This window comes from Cryptomeria japonica, chromosome 9 (genome assembly GCF_030272615.1).
Source record: "Cryptomeria japonica chromosome 9, Sugi_1.0, whole genome shotgun sequence".
Taxonomy (NCBI): domain Eukaryota; kingdom Viridiplantae; phylum Streptophyta; class Pinopsida; order Cupressales; family Cupressaceae; genus Cryptomeria; species Cryptomeria japonica.
In genome coordinates, this window is record NC_081413.1 from 302,463,112 (window position 1) to 302,486,232 (window position 23,121).

At 39.7% G+C, this 23,121-nt stretch overlaps 1 protein-coding gene across 1 annotated transcript in view; it reads right to left on the reverse strand.

The window, feature by feature from the left end:
- LOC131079588 (uncharacterized) overlaps window positions 1-23,121 on the reverse strand; it is a 194,329-nt gene that overhangs the window by 92,975 nt on the left and 78,233 nt on the right. The window lies entirely within an intron of this gene.

The window sequence follows — 23,121 nt, forward strand, 5'->3', positions numbered from 1 at the left end:
AGAATACATTCACTTGTGATGGCATCGTATGAAGATACCAAATGATAGGTATAGGGCAATGGATGCTCTCATTTTATACAAGGACAGCATCTACCTTTTTCCAGAATCCAAGACAACAGAGAAGGTATTGAGAGTTTCAATGGCATGCCATTAGCAAGTTTAAAACATACAAGCATATCGAGGAGAGGTTCACATGGAGGGGACTCAAAAATGTTGCATCAAGAAATGTTAAGGAGCATCTATGATGCATTGAGACATGTTAAGGAATGTCCAACTTACCAACAAAATAAGCCAAAACATACTTTCTAGCATGACTGTTGGAGCCCATACTCTTTCCAAAGCAAAAATGGGACAGAATATCCATGGATTCATCACTGGCCTTCCACAACTACAAGCTAAGGAATGCGTCTTTGTTGTGATGAACAAATTGACAAAGTATGCTCATTTCTATGTCATATCTTTCGAGTTTTTTTCCAAAGACGTGTTTGGAATTCATGGCCTACCTAAGTACATTGTTAGTGATCAATATAGAAATTTTCTTAGTATGTTGTGGTAGGAACTTTTCAAGTTGATGGATACTGAGTTAAACTCCAAGCATCAGTTATAACCCACAAAATTGCACAAACAAATATTGTCAGTAAGTGGATAGAAGGGTATTTGAGGAAATATGTCGCAGGGTAGCAAAAATCTTGGATCAGGTGGTTATATTTGGGTGAGCATTGCTATAATACCACATATCACATGTCTATCGGAATGATTCCATTCAAAGCCTTGTATGGATATGATGTCACATCTTTTGTGGACTTAAGTCCGTCAAGGAAAATATCCATTAGACTCAAAGCCATTTGCAAATGTATTTAAACAAACATAGCTTAGAGAGGTCTTTTGAAGTGGGTGACTTGATTTCCTTTTTGTTTACAACCCTACAAACAATCTACGGTGCCCACCCCTAGAGTAGAGGGAGACTACTCTTACTGATGTTTTGATCATTGTGACATGACACTAGGACTCTTCCTTTTATGATGCTACTAGTTCGTGTGATTCGACTTTGATATAATATCTAGTTAGACATTGTTGCTATGCTTACTCATAATTGATATTTGATTTATGGATGACACTGTTTACTTGTTTTGATAAGAGACTTATTATAGTGCATATGACTCGGTTATTATTATATTCATTTTGCCTATATGAGTACTTATTATGATCACATGTGGATAGTTGTGAATGTAAGTCTTATGCTATCAATAATCTCTGATGAAGTTCAATTTTAGATGAAAGTGTATGCCAATATTAGATGTATATGATTATGTGATTTTCAGTTGTATTACTTGATCACTTTGATTATATGAGTATCATGTTCGGCTAACATTGTATCCAGTGTGCAGGTATTTCCATGACCAATGGAGCGAGGAATTAGTGGGATGGCCTAATGTATTTTACCAAGGAGCCGATCTAGTCAAATTGAAAAGGCTAAGATCCTTTGTTCAATGTAAATTGTTGTAATGTGGAATTGTTATGTAAAGTGACCTGTGTCATTGTGTTGTGACATGAATTTTATATGCAATCATGTTGTTATTTTAACAATGGATAAGTCAAGTTCCTAATGTGTCAATTTAAGTGTCATTTTTATTAAAATAATATTCTATTTATTCTATAATGGTCATTTTAGTTGTTTCTTTAGTTCATTTAGTGTAACTACTGCTTCTTTTATTAGAAGGCATAGTTAACTTTTTAGATTTTTAAGCGCATTTAGCTTTTTAGCTTCAATTTGAAGCTTTAGTTAACCGGTTTGTTCTTTTTAGAACATTGCCATGTAATTCTCTATATATACGTTGTATATTCATGAATAAAATTGATTCGATTATTTTTCATGGTATTAGAGCAGGTCGATGGGACTTTTTAGGATTTGGTGAATTTTTAATAAAAAATTCGTAAGCCGCTACTTGGAAATTTTTTCAAATATGGTGAAATCTTGCGAGGGTTTTTATCTTTTGAAGATTTTCCTAAGTTTTATTTTGCAGATTTGTTTTTTGCAGGCTTGTTTCTGATCATGGATTTTTTTTGGCCGACCTGCGTATCTCCCACGCGGATTTACAACCCCATGACTGGTTTCTGGGCAGAGTAACTATAGTTTTTGTGGATTCGTGACTTCTACTTTGCAACTAGCGTGCTCGCGCATTTTTTGCAGCACATTTTTGTGAGTTCTCTACATTTTTTTCCTACAACAGATGCATTTTTTCTTTTTCGGCAACGCAACGAATCAGTGTTCGTTTTTGGCGATTTTTTTGCAACATCCGATCTACAAATTTTTTTTGGATTTTTGGGTTCTTATTTTGCGTCGGACTTCTAACTTTTTTTCACGTTGCATCACAATTTTTTCCGATCACATCATGACGATATTTTGTCATGAGTTTTAGTTCGCGACTTTGCCGACTCGAGTTTCACAATTTTTTTGCATTTTTTGTGATGGGTTAAGATCATGGCCGTGTCTATTAAGGTTTTATAATTTTTTTCCCATAAAAAACTTATTTCCGGTTTTTTATATTTATTTTCTCCTAAAAAAATTATTTCGGGTTTTATAATTTTTTCTTTTTAAAAAAAAAAATTGGGTTTTTAATAATTTGTCCTTAAAAAATTATTCATAGGTTTTTTAGAATTTTTTTTCTTCAAAAAAAATTATTTTCGGGTTTTTCTAATTTTTTTCCTCCAAAAAAATTTATGGGTTTTAAAATTTTTCTCCACAAAAAATTATTTGTATGGGTTTTCTGATTTTTTTGCCACAAAAAAATCATGGGAGGGTTTTAATAATTTTTTCCTCAAAAGTTATTTGTTGGGTTTTTATAATTTTTCCTCAAAAATTATCTGTCTAGGTTTTCACGATTTTTTCCTAAAAAATTGTTTGTGGGTTTTCACGATTTTTTCCTCAAAAATTGTTTGTTGGGTTTTGATCGATTTTTCTCCTCAAAAATCATGTATCATCTGTATTTCGCGATGTTAGCATGGGATTTACATACAAACAAGAAGTTCACACAACTGGACAAGACTGAAGTACCCGTTGTTGGAGAGCTTAACAACATCCACATGCAATTGGCCACCGACCCTAGGGTGCAAAGCTGTATTGATATTTTAGTGGTGGACATCCCAGACGGATATGGCATGTTGCTAAGTAGAGATTGGTCAAGGAAGTTAAATGGATATATCTCTACCAACTTTTCCCACATGTGGCTTCCATGGAAGGGCGTTCCCAACCAAATCAGAATTGATAGCACGCCCAAATTGCGCCTGACAATCACTGAATATGGAGAGAAGGCAATGAGATCCTGTTTCTAGAAACCGACTTGGGTACCTACAGGCCCAAGGTTGAGGAAGTTTCGATGCTGCATGGCTCAACTAAGACAGAACGGAGAGAAGAAATGCTTGACTCCACGGAAATTCTTATTGAAGATGACCCTGAAGAACAACCAGGTGGAGGTAAGGATATGTTTGACAGTTTCAGAGAATTCGTCATGAGGAGTATGGAGCAAGAAGCCCAGTTGGGCAAAGGCATTGGCACTCGAGATCTGTTGCTTCCCAATTGGTGTAGAATCCATAATGCCTTCCATTCAGAGCTCACCTGCGAAATGTGTAAACTTGCTATTGAGCAAGTAGTAAAGGTGGTTCCCTCAGACCTAGCAATAGCAAATTTTGTGGAAACCACTAATCCTGAAGCCCCTTCCAAAGCAATTCCGGATCACAAGGATTCTCAAAAGGGGGAAAAGAAGAAACAAGCCATCCAGCCACCCCAAATTCAAAATGCTGATCAAATATGGACTCTTAAGGTTTGATGGGTCCAAATCCAAGAATGGGAGTGGCGCTGGAATTGAATTGATTAGTCCAATCGGAGAAGCTTACCTGGCAGCATATAGGCTACAATTCCCTTGCACTAACAATGTAGCCGAGTACGAATCATTGGTCCATGGATTGCTCCTTGCAATCCAGAAGGGCGCAAAATCCTTGCACGTACTTGGAGATTCACAGATTGTGGTGCGGCAAATAAGAAAGTTATATGCTTGTCATGACAAAAGGTTGTGCCGCTACCGTAACAGATTATGGGACCTGATTGAGAGTTTTGATGCGTTCAACATCAAGACGATACACAGAGGTGACAATGAGGCCTCTAATGCATTGGCTCAAGCAGCCAGTTCCCTGGAGCCCCTCGCCATGGAGGTTTGAAGAAGTTTACGGTAGAATTAACTTCGGTCCCCTCTGTGCCAGATAATGTTACGAACTTCCAAGTCTTCGAAGATGATAAACACATCTTGGATTTTCTTACAAACTCAGATGTGTTTATGCCACAAATCATTGATGAAGAAGAGCTTGAGGAAGCAGAATTTGATGCCGACGGGATAATGAACTTGAGGACAAATACTATCCCTCGTGGAATGATTGAGTTGGAAAGACTCTTCGATCCTGATAGGTTGAGCAGGAATCAGACTACAGAAGGAAGCGAATGTGAAGCCGTGAACCTGGGAGAAGATAGACAAACAAGGAATGTGTTTATTGGGAAAGTCTGCACCCCACAAGAAAAGGAAGGAGTTTTAAAGAACCTGAAAGAATTCTCTGATGTTATTGCATGGGGATATGAAGATTTGAAAACTTATGATACTTCCCTTTTTACCCACACAATTCCATTAAAGCCAGGAAGCAAGCCCTTTCGGCAAAGACAAAGGCTTGTGAATCCATTGTTGGAGCCACTGATTTACCAAGAAGTTAAGAAATTGCTCTCAGCAAGGATTATATTTCCTGTCAGGCACTCAACGTGGGTCGCCAATCTGGTTCCGGTAAGGAAGAAAAATGGAGAAATAAGGTTATGTATAGACTTCTGGAATCTAAATAGGGCTTTTAAGAAGGATAATTACCCCCCTACCATCTCTGGACGAGGTATTACAAATCATCAGTGGATCTCAAATGATGTCGTTCCTGGGCGGGTACTCCGGATACAACCAAGTTCTGGTGGAGGAAGAAGACAGACTGAAGACAGCTTTTACCACCAAGTGGGGCACCTTCGCCTACAGAAGAATGCCATTTGGCTTGATCAATGTAGGAGCCACCTTCCAGAGGGCAATGGACATAGCATGCCGTGACTTAGTGGGATAATGCATAATAATTTACATGGATGACCTCACGGTATTTTCCAAAAGGAGGGAGGATCATGTTGATGATCTCAGGAAAATCTTTCAATGCTACAGAAGGTACGGGATATCTTTGAATCCCCAAAAATGTATGTTTGGCGTTACTGAGGGGAAACTTCTTGGACATGTTGTCTCCGAGAAAGGGATCTCTATTGATCTAGAGCACATTGAAGCCATTTCAAGGATCGGCCTACCCGCCAGCCAAAGAGAATTGAAATCATTCTTTGGTAAGATTAACTTCGTCAGGAAGTTTATTACTGGATTCGCTGAAATCGTGAAGCCATTAAATGACATGCTGAAGAAAGGGGCAAAGATCGAGTGGACAGCTCCAACAAAGCAGGCATTCGAAGAGATAAAACGAGCAATTGTCAATGCCCCGTTCCTGGTCAGCCTCGATTATACCAGACCTTTCTATTTGTATTCCTTTGCCTCGGAACATACCTGCGCGACAGTCCTCACCCAGAGGAATGAAGAGAAAGATGAACATCCGATTGCTTTTATGAGTTCTCCACTGAAAGACGCAGAGTTGAGGTACCCAAATGTGGAGAAACAGGCCTAAGCACTGGTCAAGAGTATTAAGAAGTTCAGACATTATTTATTCAGATGCAAGGTGTTTGCCATTGTTCTTGATGCGGCTGTAAAGACTCTATTAATGCAGAATATAATGGGTAAACGAAGAGGCAAGTGGGTCGCCACGATCCAAGAATATGATATCGAGATACAACCAATGAAGATAGTCCGAGGACAAGCACTAGCATAGACAATTGCCACAACTGGGCCTAGACTTATACAACAGACTTATATTCTGGAGGAGGTGTCTCCCGGAGAGTGGTACGATGAAGTCGTTTTCTATCTACTTGACCACAAATGCCCTCCGCGGTTGAACCCTGTCCAGAAGAGGGCATTGAAAATGAAGAGCCAGAAATACATGTTGCAAGGAGCTGTCCTATACAGGAAGAACCACGAAGGAATATACTTGAGATGTGTAGGCATGGAAGAGGCCAAGCAAATTATGGAACAATTTCATGGTAGATTTAAAACCAGCCACAGAGGTAGTTTGGCTACAGCACATCAAATTGCCCGGGCAGGATATTATTGGCCCACACTGTTCAAAGATGCATACCAACATGTGAGGGCATGTCATACATGTCAAACGGCTGCTGTTCGGGAAAAGAATCCTGCTATGCTACTCCAGCCAGTTATTGAAGAAAGGCCATTTGCTCAATGGGGATTGGATTTTATTGGAGCAATCAACCCCCCTTCTTCAGCCCAGCACAAGGACATCCTTACTACCACAGACTATTGTACCAGGGGGTCCGAGGCCCAGGCCCTGAAACTATGCACCTCTAATGTGATAATCAAATTCCTTGAAGAGAACATTATCACAAGATTTGGATGTCCACGCACCTTAGTGTGCAACAATGGCCCCGCTTTCTCCTCATTAAAGTTTTCTTACTGGGCCTTCGAATACGGAATCACACTGAAATTCTCCTCGAGTTACTATCCCCACGGAAATGGGCTGGCTAAGTCAACAAATAAAAATCTGCTGAGTGTTATCAAGAAGCTGTTAGACAAAAATCCCAAGGACTGGCATACACAGCTAAGGTTTTCTCTTTGGGCGGACAGAACGCGAATGAAGAACTCCTTGGGAACATCTCCCTATCATCTAGTCTACGAGCAAGACCCAGTGTTTCCCATCCAGCTAAGAATCCCAGCTCTACAATTTTTGCAAGAATATCTAGATGGTGAAGATGGGATTCAGACACGCCTCTCACAGTTGCTGCACCTGGAGGAGAAGAGAGACCAAGCATTAGACAACTTCGCAAAGCATCAGGGGGTGGTCAAACGATGGTTTGACAAACAAGCCAAGGTCAAATGCTTCTGGATCTCCGACTTGGTTTTGTACTGGGATAAGGCTCATGAGAGAAGAGGTGATCGTGACAAATTCGACAAGCTGTGGATGGTTCCTTATCAGATTTCCGAGATCCTCGAGGATAATGCATTCAGATTAAAGGCTTTGACCGGAGAGGACATCCCATTGCCCGTCAATGGACAGTTCCTTAAGCATTATTTCCAATCATAGGCCTTTTTGTGTGGCCTTCTTTGTATCATATTAATTTAGGGTTTTGGATTCTTTCTTTTGGTGTGTTTTGCTTGCTTTGCTTTGGTTTTGGTTTTCGGCCTTCGCTATCGGTCTCCCTCGAGCTTGTCCGCTCGTGTGGTTTTGTTTAAGTTTAGGGTTTTGAGTGGCCTTAAAGTATTGGAGTCTCTGTCTGTTGGTGGGGTGGTGTGTTATTTGGCCTATCTTTTCCATGGTACCCAGACCTCTGTCCTGGGTCATTCAGATCTTTCAGGAGAAGTTATGGTTGGTGAAAATTTTACATCTTGCTTCAGCGCCACAGGAATCTCCAAACCCATAGTAGGCTTCACCGCTTACAAGCCAAAGAAATTGATAGGAGCAAAATGAAATACCAAAAGAAAAGAAAAGAAAGATGAAAAGTAAAAAAAATATCGAAATATTGGCTATGGGAATATGCGGGTAACTACACCGGGGCTATGGACGCCTGGCCGGCAGTGGAGCTATGTTCATGGAATTCTAGAGACGACCTCGTCGGGGCTATGGAGGCCTGACTGGCAGCGAGGCAATGTCCCGGATGCTTTTGAAGTACAGATACCACTAGCCTGCCATAACTAATTCTACAAGCTCTCGATGATCTCCTGGAACAAGGTTGATACCTGCGTACTTGAATTTTACTCTGGGTTCAAACCCTGAAGTGTTTCTCAACACTCGGAGTGTTTTTCAACACTTCACCTGTGGAGTCACCAGATGTTGTGACCTAATCACACATCACCCCATCCCAGATGGGGACCCCCTTAGCTTTTAGGCCCTTTTGGTCATTTGGCTTTCGTTTTTGTGTGTGTTAGTGGCAATCTCTTCAATCTCTCCGCGTTACGGGTGTTTGGGAGTCAGTTGGGGTTAATTTGCTTCTCTGTCAAGCAAATTTTGTGAAGTCTAAAGCCTGTTTTGTCCTTTTTCTAGGGTTTTGCCTTCTGTCCTAGATTTTAGGGGTTCTTGTTAGGGTTTCGGGGAAACTGAGCATACGACTGGAGTCGGGACCCTTTAGGGCACCTCCCAGCAAAATTTGAGCCCAAACGGAACAACTTTCTATTTTTAGAAAGTCCCTATTTTTTAGGGATTTTTTCGAATCCCCGAATGTTGCCATTTTGCCAAAAATCAAACTTACTATTTTTAGTCATTTCTATTTTTAGTAAGTTTCTATTTATAGTAAGTCATTATTGCACCCGGTTCGGGGATCTAACACTGACACTTGGAGAGTTTCTATTTTTGGAAAGTTATTACAGGCAGGGTTAGTCAACCAAGGCGGCAAGGATCAGGCATTTCTAATTCCAGAAAGTCAGACAACAGACAAAGGTGGCCAGAAATGGGTCAAGTGTTGGAAATCCATGCCTAAAATGGAAAGCTCAGGAAAGCACTCCAAAAGCACAGAAGGTCAAAATATTCTAAGTCTGGAAGTCATCCACAAGTGGAAAAATCCACCTCTCCATGGATGTGGAAAATGCGCCCAAATCAGGGTTGGGGCGCTAAAATCAAGGAGGCATTCACAAGTGCAAAATTCCGCCTCTCCATGGACAGAGCCAAAATGCGCCCAGGTCTGGTCTGGGGCACTGAAACCAAGGAGGCATTCACAAGTGCAAAATTCCGCCTCTCCATGGACATGTAGAAAATGCGCCCAGGTAAGGGTTGGGGCGCTGAAACCAAGAATGAATTCACAAGTGCAATAATCCACCTCTCCATGGACATGTTCAAAATGCGCCCAGGTCTGGGCTAGGGCGTTGAATCCAAGAAGTCATTCACAGAGGGAAAATTCATGAATCCTTGGCGCGGTAAAATTTCACCCAAGCAGAAAATTTGAAATTTTGCCTAAGGCATGGAATCCAAGGAGTGAAGGAGGAATAAAAAGCAGAAATTCCCCTCGAGCGAATTTTCAGTTATGCTATTTTTAGACATCAAATCCCAGCCAAATATGGAAATTTTTATAGATTCCGAATCAGGACGAAATTCCCCATCCAATGAACCTGACTCCTAAAATTTAGGAAGATCCCTAAAAAATAGGGATATGGAGAAAGGCCAGGAAAGTTCCTTCGACAGCAAGAGATGACAAGTCGGAGTGGAATTGAGCAAATCCCGAGAAAGATCCTGCAATCTCCCTCCAAAATTGGAAAGTATGAAATCAACGAGTTGGCAGGAGGAATCTTCCAAGTATGACGCATGACTAGGAGCATTTAAGGAATGTTCTAAATTTGAGCTCATACGCATGGGAAACTGCCTTGCATGTCATAGTAATTAAGGAGAGTATGACGCACCATAAATGCAATTACTAATTTGATGCCTCTTTGGAATTCTATATAAGTTGGGAAAAACATTTCATTTTTTCACGTGCAAGATTCAAGAAAGGAAGAGTGAAGAAGTGAAGAGTTTTCATACTTAGCCTCTATTTTTCATCATTTTGAAGTATTCCCAAGATGGTGTAACCTAGCAAGATAGCTACTATCTCTAGGCAGGCATTGATCAAAGCAGAGATGAAGGGTTTTCTTCCCCATTCTCGGTTGAATTCAAGATGGGAAGAGATCAGTGATACCAACTTTGGCACGTTCAACTGGGCTGCATTCAAGATTAGAATGTTCGGAACTGCAGGGCACAATCCATCTCCGACAGCTGTCAAAATTGTGAGAAGCGGAATAGTTGCAGCAGCTGGCTTTCCTCCCACCATTCAATGCCCAGATCTAGTCTTGGAATGTGCAGCACATTACAATCTGGAGCAGAAGACAATCTCAACGCCAGACGGCAAATTACTGGCAACATTGACTCCAGAGGCAATTGGTGAAGCCTTTGGAATCCCTTCACATTACTCCATGACGTACAGGACCAGCAGTGGAGCTCAAGCAGTCTATGAAGCAGGCCCCGCCAGGTGTGCTGATTTGATCAACAAGCAGTGGTTGCTGAAGCCTAGAGTACACGTTTCCAAGATGCCCAAAACTCTCACAATCTTCGAGTTCAAGCAAGAATATGTGGACATGATAAAAATGTTGAGCAGAGTAATGGGATGCTCACACTCGGTGAACTTCGAGCCTTGGATGTTCTTCTACATTGGCGAGATCATGAATTCTAATACACTGATCGACTGGGCTAGATTGATCAGCCACTACTTGCACGAACAATCGAAGAACTTGCAGGAGAAAAGGTCTTAGTCCTTTTCCATGAGTTCCTACCTATTCTATATGCTTGAATGAAGGGGAGGATTCAATGGGCTGCCAGCAAGAGGAACCATGGGCTGCGGGCCAGCTCAACTGAAGGTGCATGAATGTTATCCTCAGCTACATCTCCACAACGTGAATTCTTACAAGTTGGCGAATGACACCTTCACCATGTACCTGACACGACTTATGCAAAATAAGTTGCACATGAGGTTGTCTCCGCAAGAAAGTGCTTTGGTCCAGAAGTATGGCGCCGCGTTCCTGCAGTTCACCTACATCAGGATGCAGGGCTTCTCCTTCCAGTCTTACAAATTGCCTAGATATCCGTCAGATAAGCTTATATTGCTCGAGCTCATGAGGCAATTGACTGCCTACGATCAGCTGCAGAAGAAGAAGAAGAAGCAATCTATTGAATTTCCAATTGTCTTGGGGAATTTCATGGAGATATGCCCAGGATTGAAGGCCGCTGAAAGTGCAGCAAGCGAATTGGCATTCTACCGCCTACCATTTTACACTTCCAGGGCCCAATATGATCCTTACAGCCAGATCCGAAAGGTTGCCGGTGTCAAATTCATGCATAGATTTCACTTAGAGGATTACTGGGCAAGTGCCGAGGATGACTTTGAGGTCCGGAGAAGAATGCACTCCAGACTGCCCCTCGACACCATCAGAATAAGTGAGATTCATCAGGTGCCAGACCAGGTGAAGGAAGACTCAGATTTGATGCAACCCGAATTCGAGAGGATAAAGGATCAACCTATCCTGTTGCCAGATTGGTCGAAGCTTGAGGTAGATGATTTGAACATTTTGGCTAGGCCAGTGCTAAAATTCACTAAGCACTGGATTGACAGGCAGACAAGAAAGTTGGTGGAAAACCATGTCCATCTGACATACCGGCTGATGGGAAATCTGGATTCTCACAACGAGGCACCTGAAGGCTCTTCACAGGGTCAAGCAGGAAGAGAGGCCCGGGTGGACAAAGGAAAAAGTGCCCCAAAGAGGCCAAGGGTAACAAAGACAAAGGATGCCCAACAGGAAATCCCGCGAGGTTCAGCAGGAAGCCCAGCAGGAGGAGCCTCCACAAAAGAGAATGAGGACAGGAAGGGAACATTCACCAGTCAGCTCCGCAAGCGTACAAGAAGTAGAAATGTTCCCACATCCCACAAGCCCACTTCCAGGGAACGTTCCAGCACCTGATATACTTAGCATCAATGCTTCACAGGGCCGTCATCAGCCAAGAAGTCAAAGACAAGAAGTTTCCCCGCACCTGGAAGAAGTTCGCCAGGATAATTTCGTAGAGACTATCCTTGGCGAAATGGAAGAGGAATCTCAAGAACGGGAGCATGCAGAGGATTACAGCCATTCCATTCCCACGCCAGATTGGTTGGTAGGCAGATTGGGAAATGAAGCAGAAGGAGGGACCAATCCTGCTCAAGAATTAGAAGAATTATTGATGAGGATGGATCAGCCACCGGAAAAAAAAGCCCCCCGGAAATTTTCCAAGGTAGTCGGGGAAGAATCCGGAGCCCGGACCTTGCACATTGTTGAACTTGCGGTGGATAAGGATAGGAGTGAGATTAGGCAGGAAGATTACGTCATCAGACAGGTGGATCTTGGCCATGCTTCCACCAGTCAAGTAATGGGAGATTTCGACGATTCTTCCTTTGCCATGAAGGAGAAATTGCTGAAGTCAAAGGCAAAATGCAAGCGGCTGAAGGAGGAAAACGGACTTCTATGCGAGTACGTCAGGAGTTTCAAGAAACCCCTCAGGGAAGCGGGTCCTTCATCCACCCCCCCTCCCTTCCTTCCCAAGGAAGTAATTGATGATGCAGAACTTACAAAGGCAATGGCACAGAATTCCCGAGAATGGGTAGAAGATGTTTATGCTGAGGCAGGGAAATTTGTAGAAGATCTAGCTCAGCTCCATTCGAGGTTCGTGGCCCTCCTAAGTAGGTTGGAAATGGCGGAAGGACTATGGGAAGATGTTGATGTCTACCAAGACTTAACCATTTCCCGACTCAGGGCCCTGACAAGGACTCCAAGGCAAACACTAGTAGACGGGAAAGTAATCCAAGAGAATGAAGCCTATGACTTTCCCCGATGGTTCTACGCCATCTGTTCAAGGAAGAACACCCTTGATAAATTCAGCATTGATCCTGTCACCTTGAAGGAGTCTATCAGAGGGATACAGGAAGAAATCCTCAGTGCCATGGAAGCTTTATTTTCAAGGAAACTCAGCGACGGAGGAATAACAGTGAATTCCTTGAAATCCCAGTTGCATGATTTCTTCTTCGTCGGTACGTTTCCTAAGGAACACTTTGCAAACGTTTCTTCATTCTCCGGTATGATGAAGAAAACACAGGAAGCCATGGCAGAGTGGGAAGGTTTCTTTTCCAGAAGCGAAGAGGAGATTGCCTTGATGGAATTCAACATCGAGAATGTGCCAAGTGTCTCCATCAGAGAACTAGAGGCCGTCATCGGTAGGTTCATCGCATACGCCATTAATGAACGAGATAATTGTCGTCCATTTTTGGACAAAAGTCTTTTGACTGAATAGTGATGGCGTATTTATGGCTAAAGGAACATTGGCTAAGGTGTGGGACCGGTCAACGCATGCCACCGCAAGATAAGGAATCTTCTTGCATGTCGTCCTCTCATTATGGTTTTATGACGGATTCTTCTTGCATGTCGTCCTCTCATTATGGTTTTATGACGGATTCTTCTTGCATGTCGCCGTCGCTCGGAGAGTGGTAGGCATTTATGACGACGTCGGTTATATTCTGGGCATGATCATCACCATGGGCGCTATTTTTTGCCCTTTTAAATTTATTGTAAGTGGGCGTAATGGGTTATTTAATGCAAATTCCCACGTTGTTGCACCTTGACTGGGGAATCTTTAGGGCAAACCCTAATTAGGGTTTTGCATGTAATCTGGGCTTGAGGCCTATATAAGGGGGTGACCCCCTCATTTGTAAGGGGGAGAGACTATCGTCAGAGATTGTTGCTAAGAGGTTTTGAAGCAAACACTTAATACATTGTTCAATTGTTGGTGTGTTCTTGTGTTGTTTTGGAGCTCGCATGGTCTCGTTCTCTTCATAGATTAGATTTGTTTTCATGCTATTAGACGAACTGGATTTGATAGGATCGCTTGTTGCCAAATTCGTGCTCATACTTTTGGCGTGCAGCTGATTGTTGCATACCGTGCAAAGTTAGTCTGAGCCTCGTTATATGTGTATGTTCAACTTCGATTGTCAGAAGAGATTGTTCGAATTGATGGTTTCTTTTGATGATTTGAAAATCTTTAACACACCCTCTGAAGATTGCACCGCCTTCGTGTAGTTGTGCGTTGCTGGCAAAGCGAAGCGCGGTTGGATTTTGCACAAGTTATCACGTCTCCTTGTTCCTAGGATTAGATTACCTTTAGTTTAGTTTCCCTCTACCCTATCCCTATTTACTTTCTACATATTTCAAAGTCCAAAAATCTAAAACTTAGAGCTTCATTGCAAATCATCCGTGTCAATAAATTCTCGAGCTTGCATAAATTTCTTCAACATACGTAAGGCCCCTTCGATTACCAGCAATCACATCAGCTAACTGAGTCACATCCGTAGCATAAAGGAACCTTGGAGTCGGTTGTCTGATTCTCCTACTATATCAGCATGCAATCATACTTTGATCAAGAGAGAGTTAAGTGACCGTTAGGCAACTTTATTCTGTGTTAGACGCTGTCATAAAAAACATGTCAACAGGTCGCACCTAGAGTTGTTGGGGTGAACTTTTGCAAACATGGTATCTTGCAATTTATTTTGGGTCGCACTTGGAGTTGTCGAGGCAAACTTTTGCAAACGTGGTATCTTGCATTCTATTTTGGGTCGCACTTGGAGTTGTTGGGGCGAACTACTGCAAACGTGGTATCTTGCAAACTGTTTTGGTGTTGCTAGAGCGAACAATGCTCAGTGCTCATCTACAAAAGTTTTTGCAATTTTTGTCAAAATCGTGTAAGTTGCTCTTTGGAGGGTTTGCTGATTTTTCCTCAAAATTGTGGTTTCAAGCTCAATAATTCGCATCTGACAGTTCTATAATTTGCATGTGAGGGTTACTTCAAGTTGGACGACTTCTAGTATTCTTGATCATTAACATTCTACAAATCCTAGGAGAGTCTCCATAGCAGCAAAGTGTTCTAAAGAGAAGGGGCGGCCTTCTTTGCGTTTGTGATCAAAAGACCTGCAGTGTCTTCTATAGGGTATTGAGTATGATGACCATTAGGGAGGGTATTAAAAATAATATTATATTTATTCTTTAATGGCCATCTTAGTTGTTGTCTTAGTTGCCTTTTTTTAGTTCATTTAGTGTAACTACTGCTTCTTTTATTAGAAGGTGTAGTTAGGCTTTTAGCTTTCTAGCTTTTTAAGTGTATTTAGATTTTTAGCTTTAGTTAAACGGTTTGTTCTTTTTAGAACACCATCATGTAATTCTCTATATATACGTTGTATATTCAAGAATAAAATTCATTCGATTATTTTTCGATTTTAAAGTTTCATGTTTCCCCAATGTTGGAATGGCTTTAATGGAGTATTTTTATCGTTTAATGCATAAATTAAAGACCCAAGTCCTAAAACTATGGGTCGGGAGTCTTTTGGAAAGCTTAAACCTAGTTTTAGGAGAGTTTAAACCCCTTTTCAACCCTCTTTTTCAAAAGTGACGAATTTTGTTTATGTGGTCAAATTTTGTTGAGGAAGCATGGGAGTAGTGGGACACATGGGAGCTCTTGGGGGTATCATGTAGTTGGTGTGAGTTAGTGGAAGGTTGCTCACACGTGTAGGCAAGGAGGAAGAAAGAAGAGGGAATTTATTTAGTTTAAGAGGGGGGAGGAAAAAAAAGGGGGAGAAGATTTCTGTTCTAAATTGTGGTTCTTGGAAAAAAAAAATTCAGAGTGAGAAACTAGGAGGAGAAAGGAGGGTGTAAAGCTAGAAGGAAGCTGGTTTGTGGAGCTTCATACCTCATCTACAAGAGAACAAGAACATTCCAAGTAGGCAACCTAATTCCCTTTCCCATTACTGCATATTGTTTGTAATCATGGTTATGTGAATGTTACAACGTTGTGTTAAAACCTAAGTCACCAGGTTCGGCCGAATTTCAACCTTGAAGTTCGAAATTCGCCGAACTTGAAATATTCTACAAAAACCTTAAAAAATTCGATTAAATTCGATTAAATTCGAATAAAAATTTAGGGTAACCGAAAACCGTTTTTTTATCTTGCGTTTTAGGGTTTCATCGAACGGGTCTCCATTGCTATTGCAGTCACGGGAGTTGCCAATCGCGGGAATTGCCAATCGCAGAAATTGCCAGTCGCGGTAATTGCCAGTCGCGGGAGTTGGCAGTCGCGGCCCACGGGAGTCGCCATTGCTACCTGACGTTGCCGACTGCCATGGAAGTTGCAGTCACGGCCCACGGGAGTCGCCCGACCTGCACGGGTAGGCTTCCGCTTATCCTCTTTTTTTAAAAAAATAATTTAGGTTTAATAATTAAACACTATTAAACAGAGTTACCCGGGGACGCGTCCCCGACCTGAAAACCCCCGTCCCCGTCCCGGGGACAGCCAGGGGACGTTTCCCCCCGTCCGCAAATTGCCCTATATTTTTAGGGGACGTCCCCGAAACGGGGGGACGCCTACCCTAGCCTTGGGGGACGTTCGTACATCCCGGGGATGGCTGGGGACAGCTGGGACGTCCCCAATCCGTCCCGGGGACGGCTAGACGTCCCCCTTATCTAAGGCCATTAAAAAATATTAAAAAAATAAAAAAAGTTGTATTTTCAATTTTTTTTTTAAATTTTCTAATATAGGCCCCTTATTAATTCAAATTGTTATTAAAAATAAAAAAATTAAAAGATAACATTAATTTAATTCATAATTTTGACAATGAAACTATATGGCAGCAGTGTAGCCTTTGGGCATTTTGACATAGAGATTAGAAAATCGCCCAAAAATCGCCAAACTCAGCGAGTTAATAGAAAAATAACACCCAAACTCGGCGATGCCCCTTGACCCCACCTTGGGGGCACTGCCCCCAAACCCCCGTTGAAAAATATGGGGGGAAACTGCATCAATAGAAGTAGGGAAAATTTAACCTCTTTGTTTTGACATTTTGTATGTTATTTCTTTAATATCTATTATGATATGCATATTGACAATGTGAATGAATTGAAATTCTTATTTATGAATGCATAATTGCATATTGTCTATTGAGTATTAACAATGTTGTATGTTCAGAATTTACATTCTAAAATGTCTTCAACTTTTCATAGTATCATACACATGCTATTTCCATGTTTTATTGTTTTCATATGAATATAATGTATGTATGCATGCTTTATCCATGTTTTCATATGAACATTTAGAATTTTGAAATTTTCCTATATATTTTAAATTTTTCCTATATTTTAATAGCCGTCCCCTTTGCTGTCCCCCGCCGTCCCCAAATTTGGCAAAAAAATTTGCCGTCCCGGAAACCCGTCCCGCCGTCCCCTGCCGTCCCCGTCCCGGAAACTCGGGGTAACATTGCTATTAAACAATAGTATAATTAATATTTTTTAGGTTTATTATTATATTATATAATATTATAAAATACACATAATTGATGATACAAATTTATATATTTATAATATTTATTTATAATGTTTGTATTGTTATTGAATATTATTATTATATAATTTATAATTTTATATTAATAGTTTTTAATTTTATATTATATATTTTTTTATTTTTTTTAGGTTTAATAATATATTAATATTATTATTATTTTATACAATATGATTTTACAAAATACACATAATACACATTTATTTATTTATAATATTTATTTATATTATTTATTTATAATGTTTATTTATAAATTTATTACATATGGCGAATTTAATTCGAATTTTATACATTTCGAATTTTTTCCACATCGAACTTCATTCGAATTTCAAAGCTGTTGAACTTCGAATTCGAATTCGAACCTGGTGACTTAGGTTAAAACTGTATATTATTCGTGCTGCATTTTGTGTTGCAAATTGTATTGCATTTTATGTTGTGTCAAAATGTGTTTGGACTGGGAGTTAGGCGCAGGCGGACTTCTCAATGAGGAAACTCATCTCATGTGTGGGGTAGAGGAAGTTGGGGCAGTATGGCGGAAGTTATGTAATGGGTATTGTTGATGGGTGTTTTATGACCACACCAACACAGAATAAAAATACCAAAGACACTTTATCCTCTCTTGAGCAAAATCACCTTTTATGCAAAGATTGCAAAAGTTCATGAAAGTGATTCCAAGCTTCCTACTTGCAACTTTATGATGGATATAGCTCATTTGGCTGATGTATGTTGGTAATCCAGGGGGGACTTACACTTTTGTTGTTCTTCGATCACAATGAGGATTTGGAACGATGCACTCTCCAGGAATGTATGGTACAGAACATATAGAAATAAAGGTTCTTTTTTTGGGGGGATTTTGGATCATGGAATTCAAAAAAAATTGGAAAAAAGGATTGGGTTAGGAATTCTACCCTACTCCTAAAAATTCAAGAGATGGTGAATGATTGGGTGAAATCAAACCACACTTGGTTCACCAAAAGAAACAACTAGACAAAGTGGGTGCAATCTTCAAAGTTTGTGCTTATGATTTTCATACCTTGAATAATTACCATCAGAATGAACAATATTTATCTAAGGATAGAAGTTAAACATCCACAAAAACAAGCTCAGACTAACCTTACACAATGAAAAGAAATCATCTATTCATCAACGATATGAGCAACAAGATTTCACCACTAATCAACACTATCAGATCTTTCATTCACTAAACAACTTCGAAAGAAACGAATTCTATGCTATTTTGGAGGATAGGAAACCATGCAACTTCAAGACAACACAAATATTCACCATAGAATCAATGAATGAATTATTATTATCTTGGCAATATTTCAGCAACAATTTCATAATCTCTCCTTATTACAAATGAGGGGGGTAAATCCCTTTATATAGGCCTTCAAAAGGCATTGAGAGCAAACCCTAATTAGGGTTTCAAAGCAAATGACCACCTTTTATGCAAAAGGAACTAGAGTAAAAAGCCAATAACTGAGTGTGAACTAAGCATCAAACAACTCATCATCTAGAAGTAAGCGTCCCTTATCTCTCTCTTTGTCGGCAAATTCAATGAACCTGGACATCACAATCTCAAGTTCATCTAAAGAGACACTCAAAGTAATCTCATGCTTGTACTCCACGACTGTAGTATCCTTCTCACATTAACTGAGAGTCTTCTCCCGAGCTAACTTGAGTTCCTGAATCTTGTTCATGAAACTGATGAATGTGGAAATGTCGTCCAAGCAACTCCCCGAGAAAGAACTCATGTCCTTGAAAACGTGTTCCCTGACCTTGCTCTTCAAATTATCTATGGTCATTTCCTTATCTCCCATTTCTTGCGCAGACAATTCCTCCATTGAGGAGAGGATTTCCATCTAAATTTATTTTAAGTATCCTCCTTAGTCGGGTTGATTCTTCATTTGACTTCTCAATAGCTTCTTTTCCTAATATTACTGCACAATACCATCTGGAGAAGTCATATACTTCCTTTTCCCTGATTACCCCTCCTTTCATCAATGTGTCTCGAGCAATCTCCATCAATGCTCCTAGTCATGGGATAGTCTGGTCTTGGTAGACATGAGTGTCCTCCCAAGCATGATCAATATTTTGGGTTAAACTTAGGATGGCCAAAATACTGTTATACATCTGTACTAAGCTTTCAATGAATATATTTGCCTCTTCGTGAATTTTCTTCAACTAGTCTTTAGTTTCTTGAGCAATTACCTTCATTCCTTCAAGGCATTCAGCTAATTCCCTTGGAAGGGTAGTGGGTGGAACAAATGTCTCATCTTCCTATCTAATTGGCCTCACTATACGTTGCACATATCCATCTAAGGCTTTATGGTCAGTCTTCAACTTCTTGTATTTTCCTTCCAATTTCCTGATTTGATTTTTCAGTGCCTAAGTGGAGTCATCAAAATCCTCGATGGCTTGGGCTCTTTAAGAAGGTCCTAAATCAATCTCTGTCACATCATACTCCTCCGCAGTGATTTCATCTCTTGTCTTGTCCACTTTGGGAAATGCAACATGTAAAATTCTCAATCCTGATCCTCCTCTTGTCCATCGGGAGTCTTGGCTGCCTTCTTTTCTTCTGAATTGTTTATCCGGCTGAGGAGTTCTTCCAATCCTACCGCTGGATCACCATCTTTTGTTGGATCTTCTCTCATTCAGTCCTTTAGCCACATTGGTATTTCTGACGGTAGACTACACACTTCTATCTATCCCTGTTGTCTTGGCAAAGTTTCATCATCAAGGGAATTTCTGCTAGAAAAGGGAAAATTAGGATTCTCCAAGCGTCCCACTTTTGTTGTCGTATCATGTTGGTCAAAGAAATTCATGATGTCGAAGCCTTCATCCTGACAGGATTCCTGTTCAACGTTTCCTTGGCAAAGAGGTTCCATGGAAGCATTTCTACTCTACTTGTCTAGTACACTGGACTCAATCTCCATTTGGTTTTCATTCTTGGATCGAGATATCTTTTCTACTGTAAATAAGTCCATCTCTTCTATGCTAGGAGAACTGTTTGTTGATGACTGACGTGTCTGTGTCTTTTGCTTCTTTGAGTTTGGTCTTGTACTTGGTGTGTTTTGCTTCTTTTGCCTTCCTTGAACTCAAACTTTCGGCAATCTCCTTACCTTTCGTTTGACTACTATTTTCCTGTTGGCCTTGTTCATGCTCAACCGAATCATCCTTTGTTTCGTCAATAATCCCATCCAAAGTGGATCGCGATTCAGGATTGCCCATCAAATCATATGTCAATTGGATGCCTAGGGCCTAGAATCTGCTAACCTACCTTTCAATCCATATCTTGCTTCTTTTAGTCACTAGTCTTGTCAAGGCATCAAGATTGGATATCACTCGATCACACCAACTTGGTGGAAAAATGGGCTTGTTCTTTTCCATCTCAAAGTCTAGGTGCACTCTATTTTCATCTTCTCCTAAGTGATTAGGCACTGGAAAGAGTTCACATGCCTGGACTAGCTTCAATGGCAGTCTGGAAAACATTCTTTTTCTAATCTCAAAATCATCCCTGGCATTTGTCCAATAATCTTCCATGTGTGCTCTATGTCGGTGTCTCCAACCATCCGTAGTCCCGATCTTATTATAAATCTTGCATACCAGATCTTGACATACTAATTGACATATACTTCCCACAAGTATACCAAATCTTGCATCAATATGTCCTTAATTTTGTCTTCCTCTACTTCAATTTCTGATACTTCTTGTTCAAACAGTCAACCCATTACATCGCAAAATTACCTATCGCCATACCATCTCTCTGTGGCTTAGATCTCCAGGCTTCATGTCGGCAACGATGCCAAAAAGTTTACTCCTGTAGGGAACTTACTAATTAATATGCAAAGTAAACAAAGATATCATTTGCAGAATATAAAGTAACAAAACATGACAATTCAAGTACAAGAGTTTAGAAACATGTATCATTTATTACTGTATGCAATGTGTACAAAATTGTGTGATATTCAAATAATTAATTTGGTTTAATTACTTCAAAAGGTGATATTTTATAAAATCATTCAAAAAACTATAATTTTTTTCAATTTTTGAGAGTTTGAGGATCATATGACATATAATATTTAAATTATCACAAACTGATAGTCAAATTAAGCTTTTGTGTTGTCTAAATGCATTAATTTCTTTTTTTTTGTAATTATAAGGTTTTTTTTTTTTGCCAAGTTTTTGCCGAGTCTCAAGTCTAAGTCAAAATTTTGGGCTATTGAGTCGAGTCTGAGTCCAAGTCCTAAAACTATGATTCTTCTAATTGACCCCAACATAGCTCATCTAATATAGATGATGATTATATTTTTGATTATGCATACATTATTTGATCAAAGATGGCTGATTGTTGACACTTAACATTATAATTTTTTAACTTAAAAATTTAATATATATCATAACATTTGAGTTTGACTAATATTTGACTTTCAATATGGTGGTGTATTTTGAACTTAAATATTGTTGCAAATATGAATATATTTCTGATTTTTATGTGTTTTTGTATGGACTAACCCTATCCCCAAAAAAAAATTGATTGGACCTACAAACCCAAACCCAAGCCTAAACCCAAAGGTGTAACTTAAATGGAAACCATTGTGTTTTCAATAAAAACACATTCTAATATTTATTTTTTGAAAAAAATATATTTTTGGAAATTAGGAAAAAATAAATATATACACTAGAATTTCAAGTTATAAATACACAAAAAAAATGATGGGATAATATTCAAATTTGCTATATAAAAAGTGATGTCCTATTTAACTTCATTTTTCAGCAATTGATCAGCAACTAAATTTTAGTGTCAATTTTCAAAAAACTATATTCAAATAAATTTTTAATATTTTCAAAAAAAAATAGAAACATGAAATACACTAAAAATATGCAATTTATTAGTTTAAATCATTTCAAAATTCGAAAGATATATGTCACTTTTTAGTGATTCAAATTAAAAAGTTGGATTTGTGTTGGCTATTTCCTTTATAAAAGTGTTACACAGCATTGTATGTTTACCCAATTATCTAAGTTTGAGCAATAGCTAGTGAATTGATGGAAATATTAGTGTTTTTTATTGTCTTTGGCAATGAAGGTCTAGTGGCACACATTTCCATATTGAGCATTGACCCATTTACAAGTGTTTTCTCTTCTCTAGTTTGTATCCATTCAATCTCAGCTATGGAGCCAAAGTCCCATCTTTATGCAAAAAAGTGGAGATTTCCTTTAGGGGGCCTTGTTTTAGATCACAAGTCGGCAATTACTTTTGTGTTGCATCTAGTTCTCATGGGGAATGTTGTGAACGAGGTGAGGGGTAGAGACTACCTAGAGGTCAAGATCAAGAGTCAAGTAAATTATGGCATTGCTTCCCTATTTATTTCAAATCTATTTGATTTTGTGATGGACAAAGCTTTGTTGAAGGCATTGGTAGAGGTCTATGCCCATGACAAATTTAGAGGTGGCCTAGTGTTTTCTCTTAATATTTTTGAAGCCTATCATGCACACTCTTTGCTAGTGGCAATTCAAAATTTTGTAGGTTGGTTTCTAATACTTCCTTTAGGGAATAGGAGCCCTATTTCATGTCACTAGTTGGAATCATTGATACCTTGTAGAAATTTCTACTAGATATTAGGGAGGGTTTCATCCCTAGCTTTGATTTGAACAATGTTCCATAGGGACGCAACCTGCATGAAAATTGTCATCTCTAAAGATGTGGATGTCCTTGAGACTAGGAGACTTTGGGAATACATCCCCCTAGCACCCTACACCCTAACACCAACAAGGAGACATTCTAAAGACAAATCCCTCGAATAGGAGAAATTTTTGGGGCATTCCCATTAATGGGGATGTTGAGAAGATGTCAAGACATCCCTAAGACCCTAAGGAAACTCACCCACATTTTTAAGAAAAGGAATTCTTTTTTAGAAAAGTGAACCACTAACCCTAACACTAAAAGTTCTATTGGCCCCACCCACACCATAAACACTTAAAAAAATTATAAATATATATTCTACCTTCAATCCAAATTACTATCAA